The sequence below is a fragment of the Arachis ipaensis genome, chromosome B9, assembly GCF_059453495.1.
Source record: "Arachis ipaensis isolate K30076 ecotype BB chromosome B9, ASM5945349v1, whole genome shotgun sequence".
NCBI lineage: Eukaryota > Viridiplantae > Streptophyta > Magnoliopsida > Fabales > Fabaceae > Arachis > Arachis ipaensis.
This window is the reverse complement of record NC_142444.1, coordinates 55,734,498-55,751,338: the sequence shown is the minus strand read 5'-3', so window position 1 is coordinate 55,751,338 and position 16,841 is coordinate 55,734,498. Positions and strand designations below refer to the sequence as shown.

Sequence of the window (16,841 nt, the reverse complement as noted above, 5' to 3'; positions counted from 1 at the left end):
CCCCTCTAAAAAGGCTTCTTCAACCACTTCTGTAGGCAATAAACCTACAGCAACTAAGGTTGAAGAATATAAAGCCAAGATACCTTATCCTCAAAAACTCCGGAAAGAGGAGCAGGATAAGCAATTTGCTCGCTTTGCAGATTACCTCAGGACTCTTGAAATAAAGATTCCATTTGCAGAAGCACTTGAGCAAATACCTTCTTATGCCAAGTTCATGAAAGAGATCTTGAGTCATAAAAAGGATTGGAGAGAAACAGAAAGAGTTCTCCTCACTAAAGAATGCAGTGCAGTCATTCTGAAGAGCTTTCCTGAAAAGCTTAAAGACCCTGGGAGTTTTCTGATACCATGCATATTAGAAGGTAATTGCACCAAGACAGCTTTATGCGATCTTGGGGCAAGCATCAACCTAATACCTGCATCCACTATCAGAAAGCTTGGCTTAACTGAAGAAGTTAAACCAACCCGGATATGTCTCCAACTTGCTGATGGTTCCACTAAATACCCATCAGGCGTGATTGAAGACATGATAGTCAGAGTTGGGCCATTCGCCTTTCCCACTGACTTTGTTGTGCTGGAAATGGAGGAGCACAAGAGTGCTACTCTCATTCTAGGAAGACCCTTCCTAGCAACTGGACGATCCCTCATTGATGTCCAACAGGGGGAAATAACCCTGAGAGTCAATGATGATGAATTCAAGTTGAACGCTGTCAAAGCCATGCAACATCCAGACACATCAAAAGACTGCATGAAAGTTGATCTTATTGACTCTTTGGTAGAAGAGATCAACATGGCTGAGAGTCTTGAATCAGAGTTGAAAAACATCTTTAAAGATGTTCAGCCTGATTTAGAGGATTCAGAGGACATGAAAGAGCCTCTGAAATTTCTTCTGGAAGAGGAAAAACCTCCTAAACCCGAGCTCAAGCCATTACCACTATCCTTGAAATATGCGTTTCTGGGAGAAGGTGACACTTTTCCAGTGATCATAAGCTCTGCTTTAAATTCACAGGAAGAGGAGGCACTTATTCAAGTGCTAAGGACGCACAAGACAGCTCTTGGGTGGTCCATAGGTGACCTTAAGGGCATAAGCCCAGCTAGATGCATGCACAAAATCTTATTGGAGGATAATGCCAAACCAGTGGTTCAACCACAGAGGCGGCTAAATCCAGCCATGAAAGAAGTGGTGCAGAAAGAGGTCACTAAATTACTAGAGGCTGGGATTATTTATCCTATTTCTGATAGCCCCTAGGTGAGCCCTGTCCAAGTCGTCCCAAAAAAGGGAGGCATGATAGTGATTCATAATGAAAAAAAAAAACTGGTTCCTACAAGAACAGTTACAAGGTGGCGCATGTGTATTGACTATAGAAGGCTCAATACAGCCACCAGAAAGGATCATTTTCCTTTACCATTCATAGACCAGATGCTAGAAAGACTAGCAGGTCATGATTATTACTGCTTTTTGGATGGCTACTCAGGCTATAACCAGATTGCAGTAGATCCCCAGGATCAAGAGAAAACAGCATTCACATGTCCATCTGGAGTGTTTGCTTATAGAAGGATGCCATTTGGGCTATGTAATGCGCCTGCAACCTTCCAGAGATGCATGCTCTCTATTTTCTCTGATATGGTGGAAAATTTTTTGGAAGTCTTCATAGATGACTTCTCAGTATATGGAGACTCATTCAGCTCCTGTCTTGATCACCTGAAACTTGTTCTGAAAAGATGCCAAGAGACCAACATAGTTTTAAACTGGAAAAAATGTCACTTCATGGTGACTGAGGGGATTGTCCTTGGGCATAAAATCTCAAACAAGGGAATAGAGGTAGATCAAGCAAAAATAGAGGTAATTGAAAAATTACCACCACCTGCCAATGTTAAGGCAATCAGAAGCTTTCTGGGGCATGCAGGATTCTATAGGAGGTTTATAAAGGATTTTTCAAAAATCGCAAAACCTCTAAGCAATCTGCTAGCTGCTGACACGCCATTTGTGTTTGACACAGAGTGCCTGCAGGCGTTTGAAACGCTGAAAGCTAAGCTGGTCACAGCACCAGTCATTTCTGCACCAGACTGGACGTTACCATTTGAGCTAATGTGTGATGCCAGTGATCACGCCATTGGTGCAGTATTGGGACAGAGGCATGACAAGCTTCTGCATGTCATTTATTATGCTAGTCGCGTTTTAAATGATGCCCAGAAAAATTACACAACCACAGAAAAAGAATTACTTGCAGTGGTTTATGCCATTGACAAGTTCAGATCATACTTAGTAGGATCAAAAGTGATTGTGTATACTGATCATGCTGCTCTTAAATATCTACTCACAAAGCAGGATTCAAAACCCAGGCTCATCAGATGGGTGTTGCTTCTGCAAGAGTTTGATATAGAAATAAGAGACAGAAAAGGGACAGAGAACCAAGTGGCTGATCATCTGTCCCGGATAGAGCCAGTAGAAGGGACACCCCTCCCCTCTCTTGAGATCTCTGAGACTTTTCCGGATGAGCATTTATTTGCCATTCAGGAAACACCATGGTTTGCCGATATTGCAAACTATAAAGCTGCAAGGTTCATACCCAAGGAGTACAACAGGATACAAAAGAAGAAATTAATTACTGATGCAAAGTACTACTTGTGGGATGAACCCTATCTCTTTAAGAGATGTGCAGACGGAATAATCCGTAGGTGTGTGCCTAGAGAAGAAGCACAGAGGATCCTATGGCATTGCCATGGATCACAATATGGAGGCCATTTCGGAGGTGAGCGAACAGCCACCAAGGTCCTCCAATGTGGCTTCTATTGGCCCACACTCTATAAAGATTCCCGAGAGTTTGTACGTAACTGTGACAGTTGCCAAAGAGCTGGCAATCTGCCTCATGGTTACGCCATGCCTCAACAAGGAATCTTGGAGATTGAGTTGTTTGACGTATGGGAAATTGACTTCATGGGACCTTTCCCACCATCATACTCAAACACATATTCTGGTGGCAGTTGACTATGTATCAAAATGGGTTGAGGCCATTGCCACACCCACCAATGATACTAAGACAGTGTTGAAGTTCCTCTAGAAACATATCTTTAGCAGATTTGGTGTCCCTAGAGTACTAATCAGTGATGGGGGCACTCACTTCGGCAATAAACAGCTTTACTCTGCCATGGTTCGGTATGGAATTCGCCACAAGGTGGCTACTCCATATCATCCACAAACTAATGGGCAAGCTGAAGTCTCTAACAGAGAATTAAAGAGAATCCTAGAACGGACAGTAAATACCCGTAGAAAGGATTGGGCACGGAGCTTGGATGATGCTCTGTGGGCTTACAGAACAGCATTCAAGACCCTTATAGGGACCTCTCCATACCAACTGGTGTATGGTAAGGCATGTCACCTGCCCGTGGAACTGGAACATAAGGCCTACTGGGCAACCAGATTCCTAAACTTTGATGCCAAATTAGCAGGAGAAAAAAGATTGCTCCAGCTAAATGAGCTAGAGGAGTTCAGATTCACAGCTTTCGAAAATGCCAAGCTTTATAAAGAGAAATAAAAAAAGTGGCATGACAGAAAGCTGTCATCTAGAATCTTTGAACCAGGACAGAAGGTTCTGCTGTTCAACTCTAGACTCAGGCTATTCCCCGGGAAATTGAAATCCCGGTGGAGGGGACCATACGTGATTACAAGCGTATCACCATATGGTTATGTAGAGCTTCAAGATATTGACTCTGACAAGAAGTTCATTGTTAATGGACAGAGAATCAAGCACTATCTTGAAGGCAATGTTGAGCAAGAGTGCTCAAGGTTGAAGCTAGATTAAAAGCTCAGCAAGGTCCAGCTAAGGACATTAAACAAGCGCTTGTTGGGAGGCAACCCAATTTTTATTTATTTTCATGGTTTTTCATGTTTTATTAGGTTCATGATCATGTGGAGTCACAAAATAAATATTAAAAATTGAAAACGGAATCAAAAACAGCAGAAGAAAAATCACACCCTGGAGGAAGCACCTGTCTGGCGTTCAACGCCAGAACAGAGCATGGTTCTGGCGCTGAACGCCCAAAATGGGCAACATCCTGGTGCTGAACGCCCATAACAAGCATGGTTCTGGCGTTCAACGCCAGAAATGGCTAGTAAATGGGCGTTGAACGCCCAAAATGGGCACCAACCTGGCGCTGAACGCCCAGAGTTGTGTGCAAGGGCATTTTGCATGCCTAAATTGGTGCAGGGATGTAAATGCCTTGACACCTCAAGATCTGTGGACCTCACAGGTCATTTCAAGATCTGTGGACCCCACAGGATCCCCACCTTCCCTCCTCATAATCCTAGTTTTTTCTTCCACATCTTCTTCTTCATCTATTCCTTCTTCTTTTGCTCGAGGGCGAGCAACATTCTAAGTTTGGTGTGGTAAAACAATTATGTGAAGGATCTATAGCTCAGTGGTAGAACATGTGGCTGCAAATCAAGAGATCCCTGAGATACCTCAGGGGATGCACTTCCCTCCACATAATTATTGGAAGCAACTGAGGATAGAAATACCAAAAATCACTAGGAATCAAGCCACAAAGGCAAGAAAGAGAGATAAAAGAGCTCAAGAACATCATTGGTTCCTCAAGAAGGAAATGCCATCATCACTAAGGTGGACTCGTTCCTTGTTCTTACTTTATCTGTTTTTCGTTTTCTCTATGTTAAGTGCTTATCTATGTTTGTGTCTTCATTACATGATCACTAGTAGTAATTAGTGTCTATTTTGATTTTATCCCCAATTAAGTTATAGTCTATTTTTCTCATCATCAGCAAACATGAATAAAATAGGAGATCTTTTGAATAAGAGGCAATAAAATTTCGAGTTTTTAATAAGAAAAATTCTAATTAGTAACATGTGGTGGCAATGCTTTCTGTCTTCTGAATGAATGCTTGAACAGTGCATATGTCTTTTGAATTTGTTGTTTAAGACTGTTAAATATATTGGCTCTTGAAAGAATGATGAACATGAGACATGTTATTGATAATCTGAAAAATCATAAAAATGATTCTTGAAGCAAGAAAAAGTAGCAAAGAACAAAGCTTGCAGAAAAAAAAATATATATATATATATAATAAAATAGGCGAAAAAAATAGAAAGAAAAAGAAAAAGCAAGCAGAAAAAGCCAAAAGCTCTTAAAACCAAGAGGCAAGAGCAAAAAGCCAATAACCCTTAAAACCAAAAGGCAAGGGCGAATAAAAAGGATCCCAAGGCTTTGAGCATCAGTGGATAGGAGGGCCTAAAGGAATAAAATCCTGGTCTAAGCGGCTAAACCAAGCTGTCCCTAACCATGTGCTTGTGGCGTGTAGGTGTCAAGTGAGAACTTGAGACTGAGCAGTTAAAGTCAAGGTCCAAAGCAAAAAGAAGAGTGTGCTTAAGAACCCTGGACACCTCTAATTGGGGGCTTTAGCAAAGCTGAGCCACAATCTGAAAAGGTTCACCCAATTATGTGTCTGTGGCATTTATGTATCCGGTGGTAATACGGGAAAACAAAATGCTTAGGGCCACGGCCAAGACTCATAAAATAGCTGTGTTCAAGAATCATCACACTGAAATAGGAGAATCAATAACACTATCTAAATTCTAAGTTCCTATAGATGCCAATCACTCTGAGCTTCAATGGATAAAGTGAGATGCCAAAACTGTTCAGAAGCAAAAAGCTACTAGTCCCGCTCATCTAATTAGAATCTGAGCTTCACTCAAAAACTCTGAGATATTATTGCTTCTCAACTTATTAGTCTTCTATTTTATTTGTCTAGTTGCTTGAGGACAAGCAACAGTTTAAGTTTGGTGTTGTGATGAGCGAATATTTTATACGCTTTTTGGGGTTAATTTCATATAGTTTTTAGTATGTTTTAGTTAGTTTTTAGTTTATTTCCATTAGTTTTTAGGAAAAATTCATATTTCTGGACTTTACTATGAGTTGTGTGTTTTTCTGTAATTTCAGGTATTTTTCTGGCTGAAATTGAGGGAGCTGAGCAAAAATCTGATTTAGGCTGAAAAAGGACTGCTGATGCTGTTGGATTCTGACCTCCCTGCACTCAAAGTGGATTTTCTGGAGCTACAGAACTCGAAATGGCACGCTTCCAATTGCGTTGGAAAGTAGACATCCAGGGATTTCCAGAAATATATAATAGTCTATACTTTGCTCAAGAATAGACGACGTAAAATGGCGTTCAATGCCAGTTCTCTGCCCAATTCTGGCGTCCAGCGCCAGAAAAGGATCAAAAGTTAGAGTTCAACGCCACAAAAGGATCCAAAACTGGCGTTGAACGCCCAAAACAGCCTTATGCACGTGAGAAGCTTTAGTCTCAGCCCCAGCACACACCAAGTGGGCCCCAGAAGTGGATTTCTGCACTATCTATCATAGTTTACTCAATTTCTGTAAACCTAGGTTACTAGTTGAGTATTTAAACAACTTTTAGAGACTTATTTTGTATCTCATGACATTTTTAGATCTAAACTTTGTACTCTTTGACGGCATGAGTCTCTCAACTCCATTGTTGGGGGTGAGGAGCTCTGCTGTGTCTCGATGAATTAATGCAAGTATTCTTGTTTTCTATTCAAACATGCGTGTTCCTATCTAAGATATTCATTCGCACTTCAACATGAATGTGATGAACGTGACAATCATCATCATTCCCCCACGAACGCGTGCCTGACAACCACCTCCGTTCTACATCAGATTGAATGAATATCTCTTAGATTCCTTAATCAGAATCTCCGTGGTATAAGCTAGATTGATGGCGGCATTCATGAGAATCTGGAAAGTCTAAACCTTGTCTGTGGTATTCTGAGTAGGATTCAGGGATTGAATGACTGTGACGAGCTTCAAACTCGCGAGTGCTGGGCGTAGTGACAGACGCAAAAGGAGGGTGAATCCTATTCCAGCATGATCGGGAACCTCAGATGATTAGTCGTGCTGTGACAGAGCATTTGGACCATTTTCACAAGAGGAGGTGATGTAACCATTGACAACGGTGATGCCCCAACACACAGTTTGCCATAGAAGGATGTGCGTGCGTGAATCAGAGGACAAAGGAAAGCAGAGATTCAGAAGACAAAGCATCTCCAAAACTCCAACATATTCTCCATTATTGCATAACAAGTAACCTTTAACCCATGCTCTCTTGTTTATTCGCAATTCAACTGATAAATATAATTGACTTCCTGACTAAGAATTGCAAGATAACCATAGATTGCTTCAAACCAACAATCTCCGTGGGATTCGACCCTTACTCACGTAAGGTATTACTTGGACGACCCAGTGCACTTGCTGGTTAGTGGTACGAGTTGTGAAAAGTGTGATTCACAATTAGTGCACCAATGGACTTCCATCTGAAGATCCTTTTCAGTTCTTAACTGAATTCTTGCAGATCTGTGATATTGTTAAGACTAACGGAGTAGATCCTGAAGTCTACAGGCTCATGCTTTTCCCATTTGCTGTAAGAGACAGAGCTAGAATATGGTTGGATTCTCAACCTAAGGATAGCCTGAACTCTTGGGATAAGCTGGTCAAGGCTTTCCTAGCCAAGTTCTTTCCTCCTCAAAAGCTGAGCAAGCTTAGAGTGGATGTTCAAACCTTCAAACAAAAAGATGGTGAATCCCTCTATGAAGCTTGGGAAAGATACAAACAGCTGACCAAAAAGTGTCCTTCTGACATGCTTTCATAATGGACCATCCTGGATATATTCTATGATGGTTTATCTGAGTTATCAAAGATGTCATTGGATACTTCTGCAGGTGGATCCATTCACCTAAAGAAAACGCCTGCAGAAGCTCAAGAACTCATTGACATGGTTGCTAATAACCAGTTCATGTACACTTCTGAGAGGAATCCTGTGAGTCATGGGACGCCTATGAAGAAGGGAGTTCTTGAAGTTGATACTCTGAATGCCATATTGGCTCAGAACAAAATATTGACTCAACAAGTCAATATGATTTCCCAGAGTCTGAATGGAATGCAAGCTGCATCCAACAGTACTCAAGAGGCATCTTCTGAAGAAGAAGCTTATGATCCTGAAAACCCTGCAATAGCAGAGGTAAATTACATAGGTGAACCTTATGGAAACACCTATAATCCATCATGGAGAAATCATCCAAATCTCTCATGGAAGGATCAAAGGCCTCAACAAGGCTTTAATAATGGTGGAAGAAACAGGTTTAGCAATAGTAAGCCTTTTCCATCATCCACTCAGCAACGGACAGAGAATTCTGAGCAGAATCCATCTAGCTTAGCAAATTTAGTCTCTGATCTGTCCAAGGCCACTGTGAGTTTCATGAATGAAACAAGGTCTTCCATTAGAAATTTGGAAGCACAAGTGAGCCAGCTGAGTAAAAGGATCACTAAAATCCCTCCTAGTACTCTCCCAAGCAATACAGAAGAGAATTCAAAAGGAGAGTGCAAGGCCATTGACATAAGCACCAAGGCCGAACCTGTAAGGGAAGAGGAGAACGTGAATCCCAAGGAGGAAGACCTCCTGGGACGTCCAGTGAGCAATAAGGAGCTTCCCTCTGAGGAACTAAAGGACTCTGAGGCTCATCTAGAAACCATAGAGATTCCATTGAACCTCCTTATGCCATTCATGAGCTCTGATGAGTATTCCTCTTCTGAAGAGAATGAGGATGTTACTGAAGAGCAAACTGCCAAGTTTCTTGGTGCAATCATGAAGCTGAATGCCAAATTATTTGGTATTGAAACTTGGAAAGATGAACCTCCCTTGTTCATCAATGAACTAAGTGATCTGGATCAACTGACATTGCCTCAGAAGAGACAGGATCCTGGAAAGTTCATAATACCTTGTACCATAGGCACCATGATCTTTAAGGCTCTGTGTGACCTTGGTTCAGGAATAAACCTCATGCCCCTCTCTGTAATAGAGAAACTGGGAATCTATGGGGTGCAAGCTGCTAAAATCTCATTAGAGATGGCAGACAATTCAAGAAAACAGGCTTTTGGACAAGTAGAGGACGTGTTAGTAAAGGTTGAAGGCCTTTACAGCCCTGCTGATTTCATAGTCCTGGATACTGGAAAGGAAGAGGATGAATCCATCATCCTAGGAAGACCTTTCCTGGCCACAGCAAGAGCTGTGATTGATGTGGACAGAGGAGAATTAATCCTTCAATTGAATGAGGACAACCTTGTGTTTACAACTTAAGGATCTCTCTCTGCATCCATGGAGAGGAAGCAGAAAAAGCTTCTCTCAAAGCAGAGTCAACCCAAGCCCCCACAGTCAAACTCTAAATTTGGTGTTGGGAGGCCACAACCAAACTCTATGTTTGGTGTTGAACTCCCATATCCAAAATCTAAGTTTGGTGTTGGAGAGTCTCAACAATGCTCTGAACATCTGTGAGGCTCCATGAGAGCCCACTGTCAAGCTATTGACATTAAAGAAGCGCTTGTTGGGAGGCAACCCAATTTTTATTTATCTAACTATATTTTTCTTAGTTATATGTCTTTATAGGTTCATGATCATAAGGATTCACAAAATAAATATAAAAATTGAAAACGGAATCAAAAACAGCAGAAGAAAAATCACACACTGGAGGAGCATCTGCCTGGCATTCAACGCCAAAACAGAGCATGGTTCTGGCGCTGAACGCCCAAAATGGGCAGCATTCTGGCGCTGAACGCCCAGAAGAAGCATGGTTCTGGCGTTCAACACCAGAAATGGCAACAAATGGGCGTTGAACGCCCAAAATGGGCACCAACCTGGCGTTGAACGCCCAGAGTTGTGTGCAAAGGCATTTTACATGCCTAATTGGTGCAGGGATGCAAACCCTTGACACCCCAGGATCTGTGGACCCCATAGGATCATCTCAGGATCTGTGGACCCCACAGGATCACCTCAGGATCTGTGGACCCCACAGGATCACCTCAGGACCTGTGGACCCCACAGGATCCCCACCTACCTCCACTCACTTCTTCTCACCACTCTCTTTCACACAACCTCATAAACACTCTTCCCCAAAAACCCTTCACCAATCACCTCAATCTCTCTTCCCCAGCACCTCTTCACCACTCACATCCATCCACTCTTCCCCATAAACCTACCTCATAAACTCCACCTACCTTCAAAATTCAAAACCAATTTCCCACCCAAACCCATCAATATGGCCAAAACTTTTCTCCCCCTCCCTTCCCTATATAAAGCCCTCCATTCTTCATCAAATTCACACAACACACCCCTCTACACCCTTCTTGGCCGAAACACTTCCCACTCTCCCTCTCCTCCATTTCTTCTTCTTCTTCATCTATTCTTTCTTTTATTGCTCGAGGGCAAGCAAAATTCTAAGTTTGGTGTGGTAAAAGCATAAGCTTCTTGTTTTTCCATTACCATTGATGGCACCTAAGACCGGAGAATCCTCTAGAAAGGGGAAAGGGAAGACAAAAGCTTCCACATCCGAGTCATGGGAGATGGAAAGGTTCATCTCCAAAGCCCATCAAGACCACTTCTATGATGTTGTGGCCAAGAAGAAGGTGATCCCTGAGGTCCCTTTCAAACTCAAAAGAAATGAGTATCCGGAGATCCGACATGAAATTCAAAGAAGAGGTTGGGAAGTTCTAACAAATCCCATCCAACAAGTCGGCATCCTAATGGTTCAAGAGTTCTATGCTAATGCATGGATCACCAAGAACCATGATCAAAGTAAGAAAGAACTATGTTACAATGGTTCGGGGGAAATACTTGGATTTTAGTCCGGAAAATGTGAGGTTGGCGTTCAACTTGCCAAACATGGAAGAGAACGCACGCCCCTACACAAGGAGAGTCAACTTTGATCAAAGGTTGGACCAAGTCCTTATGGACATATGTGTAGAAGGAGCTCAATGGAAGATTGACTCCAAAGGCAAGCCGGTTCAACTAAGAAGATTGGACCTCAAGCCTGTAGCTAGAGGATGGTTGGAGTTCATTCAATGCTCAATCATCCCCACTAGCAACCGGTCTGAAGTTACTATAGACCGGGCCATCATGATCCATAGCATCATGATTGGAGAAGAGGTGGAAGTTCATGAGATTATACCTCAAGAACTCTACAAGGTGGCTGACAAGTCCTCCACTATGGCAAGGTTAGCCTTTCCTCACCTCATTTGCCACCTATGCAATTTGGCTGGGATTGACATAGAGGGAGATATCCTCATCAAAGAGGACAAGCCCATCACTAAGAAAAAGATGGAGCAAGCAAGAGAGCCCATTCATGGAGCTCAAGAGGCGTATGAAGCTCATCACCATGAGATCCCGGAGATGCCTCAAATGCACTTTCCTCCACAAAACTATTGGGAGCAAATCAACACCTCCCTAGGAGAATTGAGTTCCAATATGGGACAACTAAGGGTGGAACATCAAGAGCACTCCATCATGCTTCATGAAATAAGAGAAGATCAAAAAGCAATGAGGGAGGAGCAACAAAGACAAGGAAGAGACATAGAAGAGCTCAAGGACATCATTAGTTCCTCAAGAAGGAAACGCCACCATCACTAAGGTGGATTCATTCCTTGTTCTTATTTCTTCTATTTTTTTCGTTTTCTATGTTATGTGCTTATCTATGTTTGTGTCTTCATTACATGATCATTAGTAGTTAGTAACTTTGTCTTAAAGTTATGAATGTCCTATGAATCCATCACCTCTCTTAAATGAAAAATGTTTTAATTCAAAAGAACAAGAAGTACATGAGTTTCGAATTTATCCTTGAACTTAGCTTAATTATATTGATGTGCTGACAATGCTTCTTGTTTTCTGAATGTATGCTTGAACAGTGCATATGTCTTTTGAAGTTGTTGTTTAAGAATGTTAAATATGTTGGCTCTTGAAAGAATGATGACTAGGAGACATGTTATTTGATAATCTGAAAAATCATAAAAATGATTCTTGAAGTAAGAAAAAGCAGCAAAGAACAAAGCTTGCAGAAAAAAGAAAATAATAAAATAGACGAAAAAAAATAGAAAGAAAAAGAAAAAGCAAGCAGAAAAAGCCAAAAGCTCTTAAAACCAAGAGGCAAGAGCAAAAAGCCAATAACTCTTAAAACCAAAAGGCAAGGGCAAATAAAAAGGATCCCAAGGCTTTGAGCATCAGTGGATAGGAGGGCCTAAAGGAATAAAATCCTGGTCTAAGCGGCTAAACCAAGCTGTCTCTAACCATGTGCTTGTGGCGTGTAGGTGTCAAGTGAAAACTTGAGACTGAGCGGTTAAAGTCAAGGTCCAAAGCAAAAAAAGAGTGTGCTTAAGAACCCCGGACACCTCTAATTGGGGACTTTAGCAAAGCTGAGTCCCAATCTGAAAAGGTTCACCCAAATTATGTGTCTGTGGCATTTATGTATCCGGGGGTAATACTGGAAAACAAAGTGCTTAGGGCCACGGCCAAGACTCATAAAGAAGTTGTGTTCAAGAATCATCATACTGAACTAGGAGAATCAATAACACTATCTGAATTCTGAGTTCCTATAGATGCCAATCATTCTGAACCTCAATGGATAGAGTGAGATGCCAAAACTATTCAAGAGGCAAAAAGCTATAAGTCCCGCTCATTTGATTGGAGCTATGTTTCATTGATAGTTTTGAATTTATAGTATATTCTCTTCTTTTTATCCTATTTGATTTTCAGTTGCTTAGGGACAAGCAACAATTTAAGTTTGGTGTTGTGATGAGCGGATAATTTATACGCTTTTTGGCATTGTTTTTAGTATGTTTTTAGTAGGATCTAGTTACTTTTAGGGATGTTTTCATTAGTTTTTATGTTAAATTCACATTTCTGGACTTTACTATGAGTTTGTGTGTTTTTTTGTGATTTCAGGTATTTTCTGGCTGAAATTGAGGGACTTGAGCAGAAATCAGATTCAGAGGTTGAAGAAGGACTGCTGATGCTGTTGGATTCTGACCTCCCTGCACTCAAAGTGGATTTTCTGGATCTACAGAACTCGAAATGGCGCGCTTCTAATTGTGTTGGAAAGTAGACATCCAGGGCTTTCCAGCAATATATAATAGTCCATACTTTGGCCAAGAATAGACGACGTAAATTGGTGTTCAACGCCAGCTTTCTGCCCAAATCTGGCGTCCAGCGCCAGAAAAGGAGCCAAAACCAGAGTTGAACGCCCAAACTGGCACAAAAGCTGGCGTTCAACTCCAAGAAGGACCTCTCCACGTGCAACACTCGAGCTCAGCCCAAGCACATACCAAGTGGGCCCCGGAAGTGGATTTATGCATCAATTACTTACTTCTGTAAATCCTAGTAGCTAGTTTATTATAAATAGGACCTTTTACTATTGTATTAGATATCTTTGGTCTCAGTTTTAATCCATTGTTCATCTTAGGAGACTATTGATCACGTTTTAGGGGGCTGGCCATCTCGGCCATGCCTGGACCTTTCACTTATGTATTTTCAACGGTAGAGTTTCTACACTCCATAGATTAAGGTGTGGAGCTCTGCTGTTCCTCAAAGATTAATGCAAAGTACTACTGTTTTCTATTCAATTCATCTTATTTCGCTTCTAAGATATTCATTCGCTCTTCAACCTAAATGTGATGAACGTGACAATCATCATCATTCCCTATGAACGCGTTCCTGACAACCACTCCCATTCTACCTTCGACTGAATGAGTATCTCTTAGATCTCCTAATCGGAATCTTCATGGTGTAAGCTAGAATGATGGCGGCATTCAAGAGAATCCGGAAGGTCTAAACCTTGTCTGTGGTATTCCGAGTAGGATTCAATGATTGAATGACTGTGACGAGCTTCAAACTCGCGATTGTTGGGCGTAGTGACAGACGCAAAAGGATAGTAAATCCTATTCCAGCATGATCGAGAACCGACAGATGAATAGCCGTGCCGTGACAGGGTGCGTTGACCATTTTCACTGAGAGGATAAGATGAAACCATTGACAAGGGTGATGCCTCCAGACGATTAGCCGTGCCGTGACAGGGCATTTGGATCATTTTCCCGAGAGAAGACCGAAAGTAGCCATTGACAATGGTGATGTATCACATAAAGCCAGCCATGGAAAGGAGTAAGACTGATTGGATGAAGATAGCAGGAAAGCAGAGGTTCAGAGGAACGAAAAGCATCTCCATTCGCTTATCTGAAATTCTTGCCAATGATTTACATAAGTACCTCTATCCCTATTCTATTATTTATTTTCGAAAACCCATTACTATTTTATATCCACCTGACTGAGATTTACAAGGTGACCATAGCTTGCTTCATACCAACAATCTCCGTGGGATTTGACCCTTACTCACGTAAGGTATTACTTGGACGACCCAGTGCACTTGCTGGTTAGTTGTGCGAAGTTGTGAACCATGGTATTGGCATCATGTTTTTGGCGCCATTACCAGGGAAAGAAAGAGCGATGAATTTTACATAATTAAAGTGTAATCACAATTTCCGCGCACCACCAAGGGATTGGAATTTAATTACTGATGATTTTTCAAGAGATTAATGATTGCATAATTGAAGTAGAGATGAGAGCTATTGATCCTGAGAATACAATATCTCTTGATCCCAATGTTCTTTCAATTCTTAATTCTTGTCATTTACTTTTTAGTAATCTACATTCCAGCAATTTAAATTCCAAGTTAGAGTAAAGTATCGTTTTTGTCCCTAACATTTGGGGTAAGTCCTATTAGTGTCCCTAACGTTTAAATCATCCTATTTGTATTCTTAACGTTTATAAAAGTGATTCAATGTTATCCTACTATCAATTATACTAACAAATCAGATTATATTTTTTAATTATTCTTACTTGGATGTATTCATTCTCAATTAGGTCTCACTTGGATGTGTTCGATTTTAATATTATACCCACTATTTATGTTTAGATTCAATTATGTCCCTAGAAAAGTGAATTATGTAAATATTGTCAGAATTAGTTTTAATATTTGATGAGCTATTTTTTGGAGTAGATGATCGATTCTATCCCAGACATTTGTATTCTAACTTCAAGAAGAGATTTTTAAAACTCAAACTAAACCACTCATGATGTGTAATTGACAGCAGGATAACATTGAATCACTTTTACAAACGTTAGGAATACAAATAGGACGATTTAAACGTTAAGGACACAAATAGGATTTACCCCAAACATTGGGGACAAAAACGATACTTTACTCTTCCAAGTTATTTACATACCTGTCATTTATATTCAAGTCATTTATTGCTTTCATTTACTTCTTATTCAAGTCGTTTAAATTCTTAATTGCTCATCATTTAAAATTAAACTGTCTAACTAGAATAATCAATTAACTATTATTTGCTTAATCCATTAATCCTCGTGAGATCGACACTCACTCACCATGAGTTTATTACTTGCTATGACCCGGTGCACTTGCCGGTAGTTTTGCGGATATTGAATTATAAATTCCGTATCAGTCATACTTCCACGCTAGGCTATCAAGGGGTCCGAATCTCCTACCACTAGTATCGCACCAATGCAAAGGATCATATCATCATTCAATAGTTCACACAAAACTTGTAAGTTCCAATCTTTATGTTGATTGACAAAACTAAGCATCTTGGCTTCATTATCAAAAACACTGGAAAGTGGGGTAACATGAATCATCAATCGAATTCCATCACTAAGCCACTTATCTTTCCAAAACGTAGCATCTCTCCCATTTTCAATTTTATGCACTAGACTTTCCTGAACAAATGGCCAAAAATGAGAGAGATCCTTCCATAAGCTTGAGCTTACCAAAGGATATCTCATGTTTAGCATGCTGCCATTATAGGTATATTTACTCCAAAGGACCTTTGCCCAAAGAGTATTCAGGTTGGTAATAAGAACCTAACAAATTTTAGCTAAGAAAGTTGAATTCATTCTTTTTAGATTATTTAATCATATTCCACCAGCTTCTTTCAATAAGCAAAAGGTATTCCAATTGATTAAATGTGCTTTTTAATTTATTTCATGGTCACCCTAAATAAATCTTTTCTAAAATTTTTCAATTTGGTTGCAAAAAAATTTGGTAATATGCTATGTTGCATAGAAAAATCAGCTATATGGCTAACTGCAGATCGTGCAAGAACCACTTTCCTAATTTAGTTGATTTTGAACCTTATCTATGATGTGGCTAAATTTCTTTTTACTACTCTTCCCATTTACAATGAAAATGACCAAATATCTTCCAATTTCTATTGTCTCTCTAAATCTCGCAAGATCGGTCATTTCTTTTAGACTTTGGTTCTTGACTTTCTTTGAGAAGAAGACCTGTATTTTATGACCATTGACAATCTAACCAGAAGCATTGTAAAATTTCTCTAGAAAATTTTTAGTGACCATCATTTGTTTGCATGGGGCTTCAGTAAAAAGCATTAAGTCATCTGCAAACATTAAGTAAGATATAGATGGGCCTAGTTTATTCACTTTAAAGGGCTTCCAAGATCCATCCCTCACCCGATCTTCAATCATGTGCGGAAGAAAATTTATGCAAATAACAAAAATATAGGGGGACAAGGGATCTCCTTGTCTAATTCCACAAGAGGGAAAGAATTTATCCGTTATCTTACCATTGTATAGTGTTTGAAAGCTAGTCGATCAGATGTAGGGCATTGTAATATTAATGAGCTTAGGTGGCAGCGCAAACTCCATAAGACATTACTCAATGAATTTCCAACTAAGGTGGTCATAGGCCTTTTCCAAGTCTATCTTAATAGCCATGGAACCCTGCTTGGAGGATTACTTCTTCATAGAATATATTATCTTTTTTGCTACTATAATGTTGTCTTGTATTCTTCTCCCTGAGATGAAGCCTGATTGAGATATCTGATTACCCAGTGCTTGCTTGATGTGGTTGGCGGCTATCTTTATTACAACCTTATATGTGACATTGGGTAATAAACTCAAGGTG

At 40.5% G+C, this 16,841-nt stretch overlaps 1 non-coding gene across 1 annotated transcript; it reads right to left on the bottom strand.

Moving 5' to 3' along the window:
• Positions 1-7,561: 7,561 nt before the first annotated feature.
• LOC148544730 (small nucleolar RNA R71) lies at positions 7,562-7,669 on the bottom strand. The gene has a single exon (XR_015901268.1). It is a non-coding gene; the product is annotated as a small nucleolar RNA R71 (small nucleolar RNA).
• Positions 7,670-16,841: the final 9,172 nt, after the last annotated feature.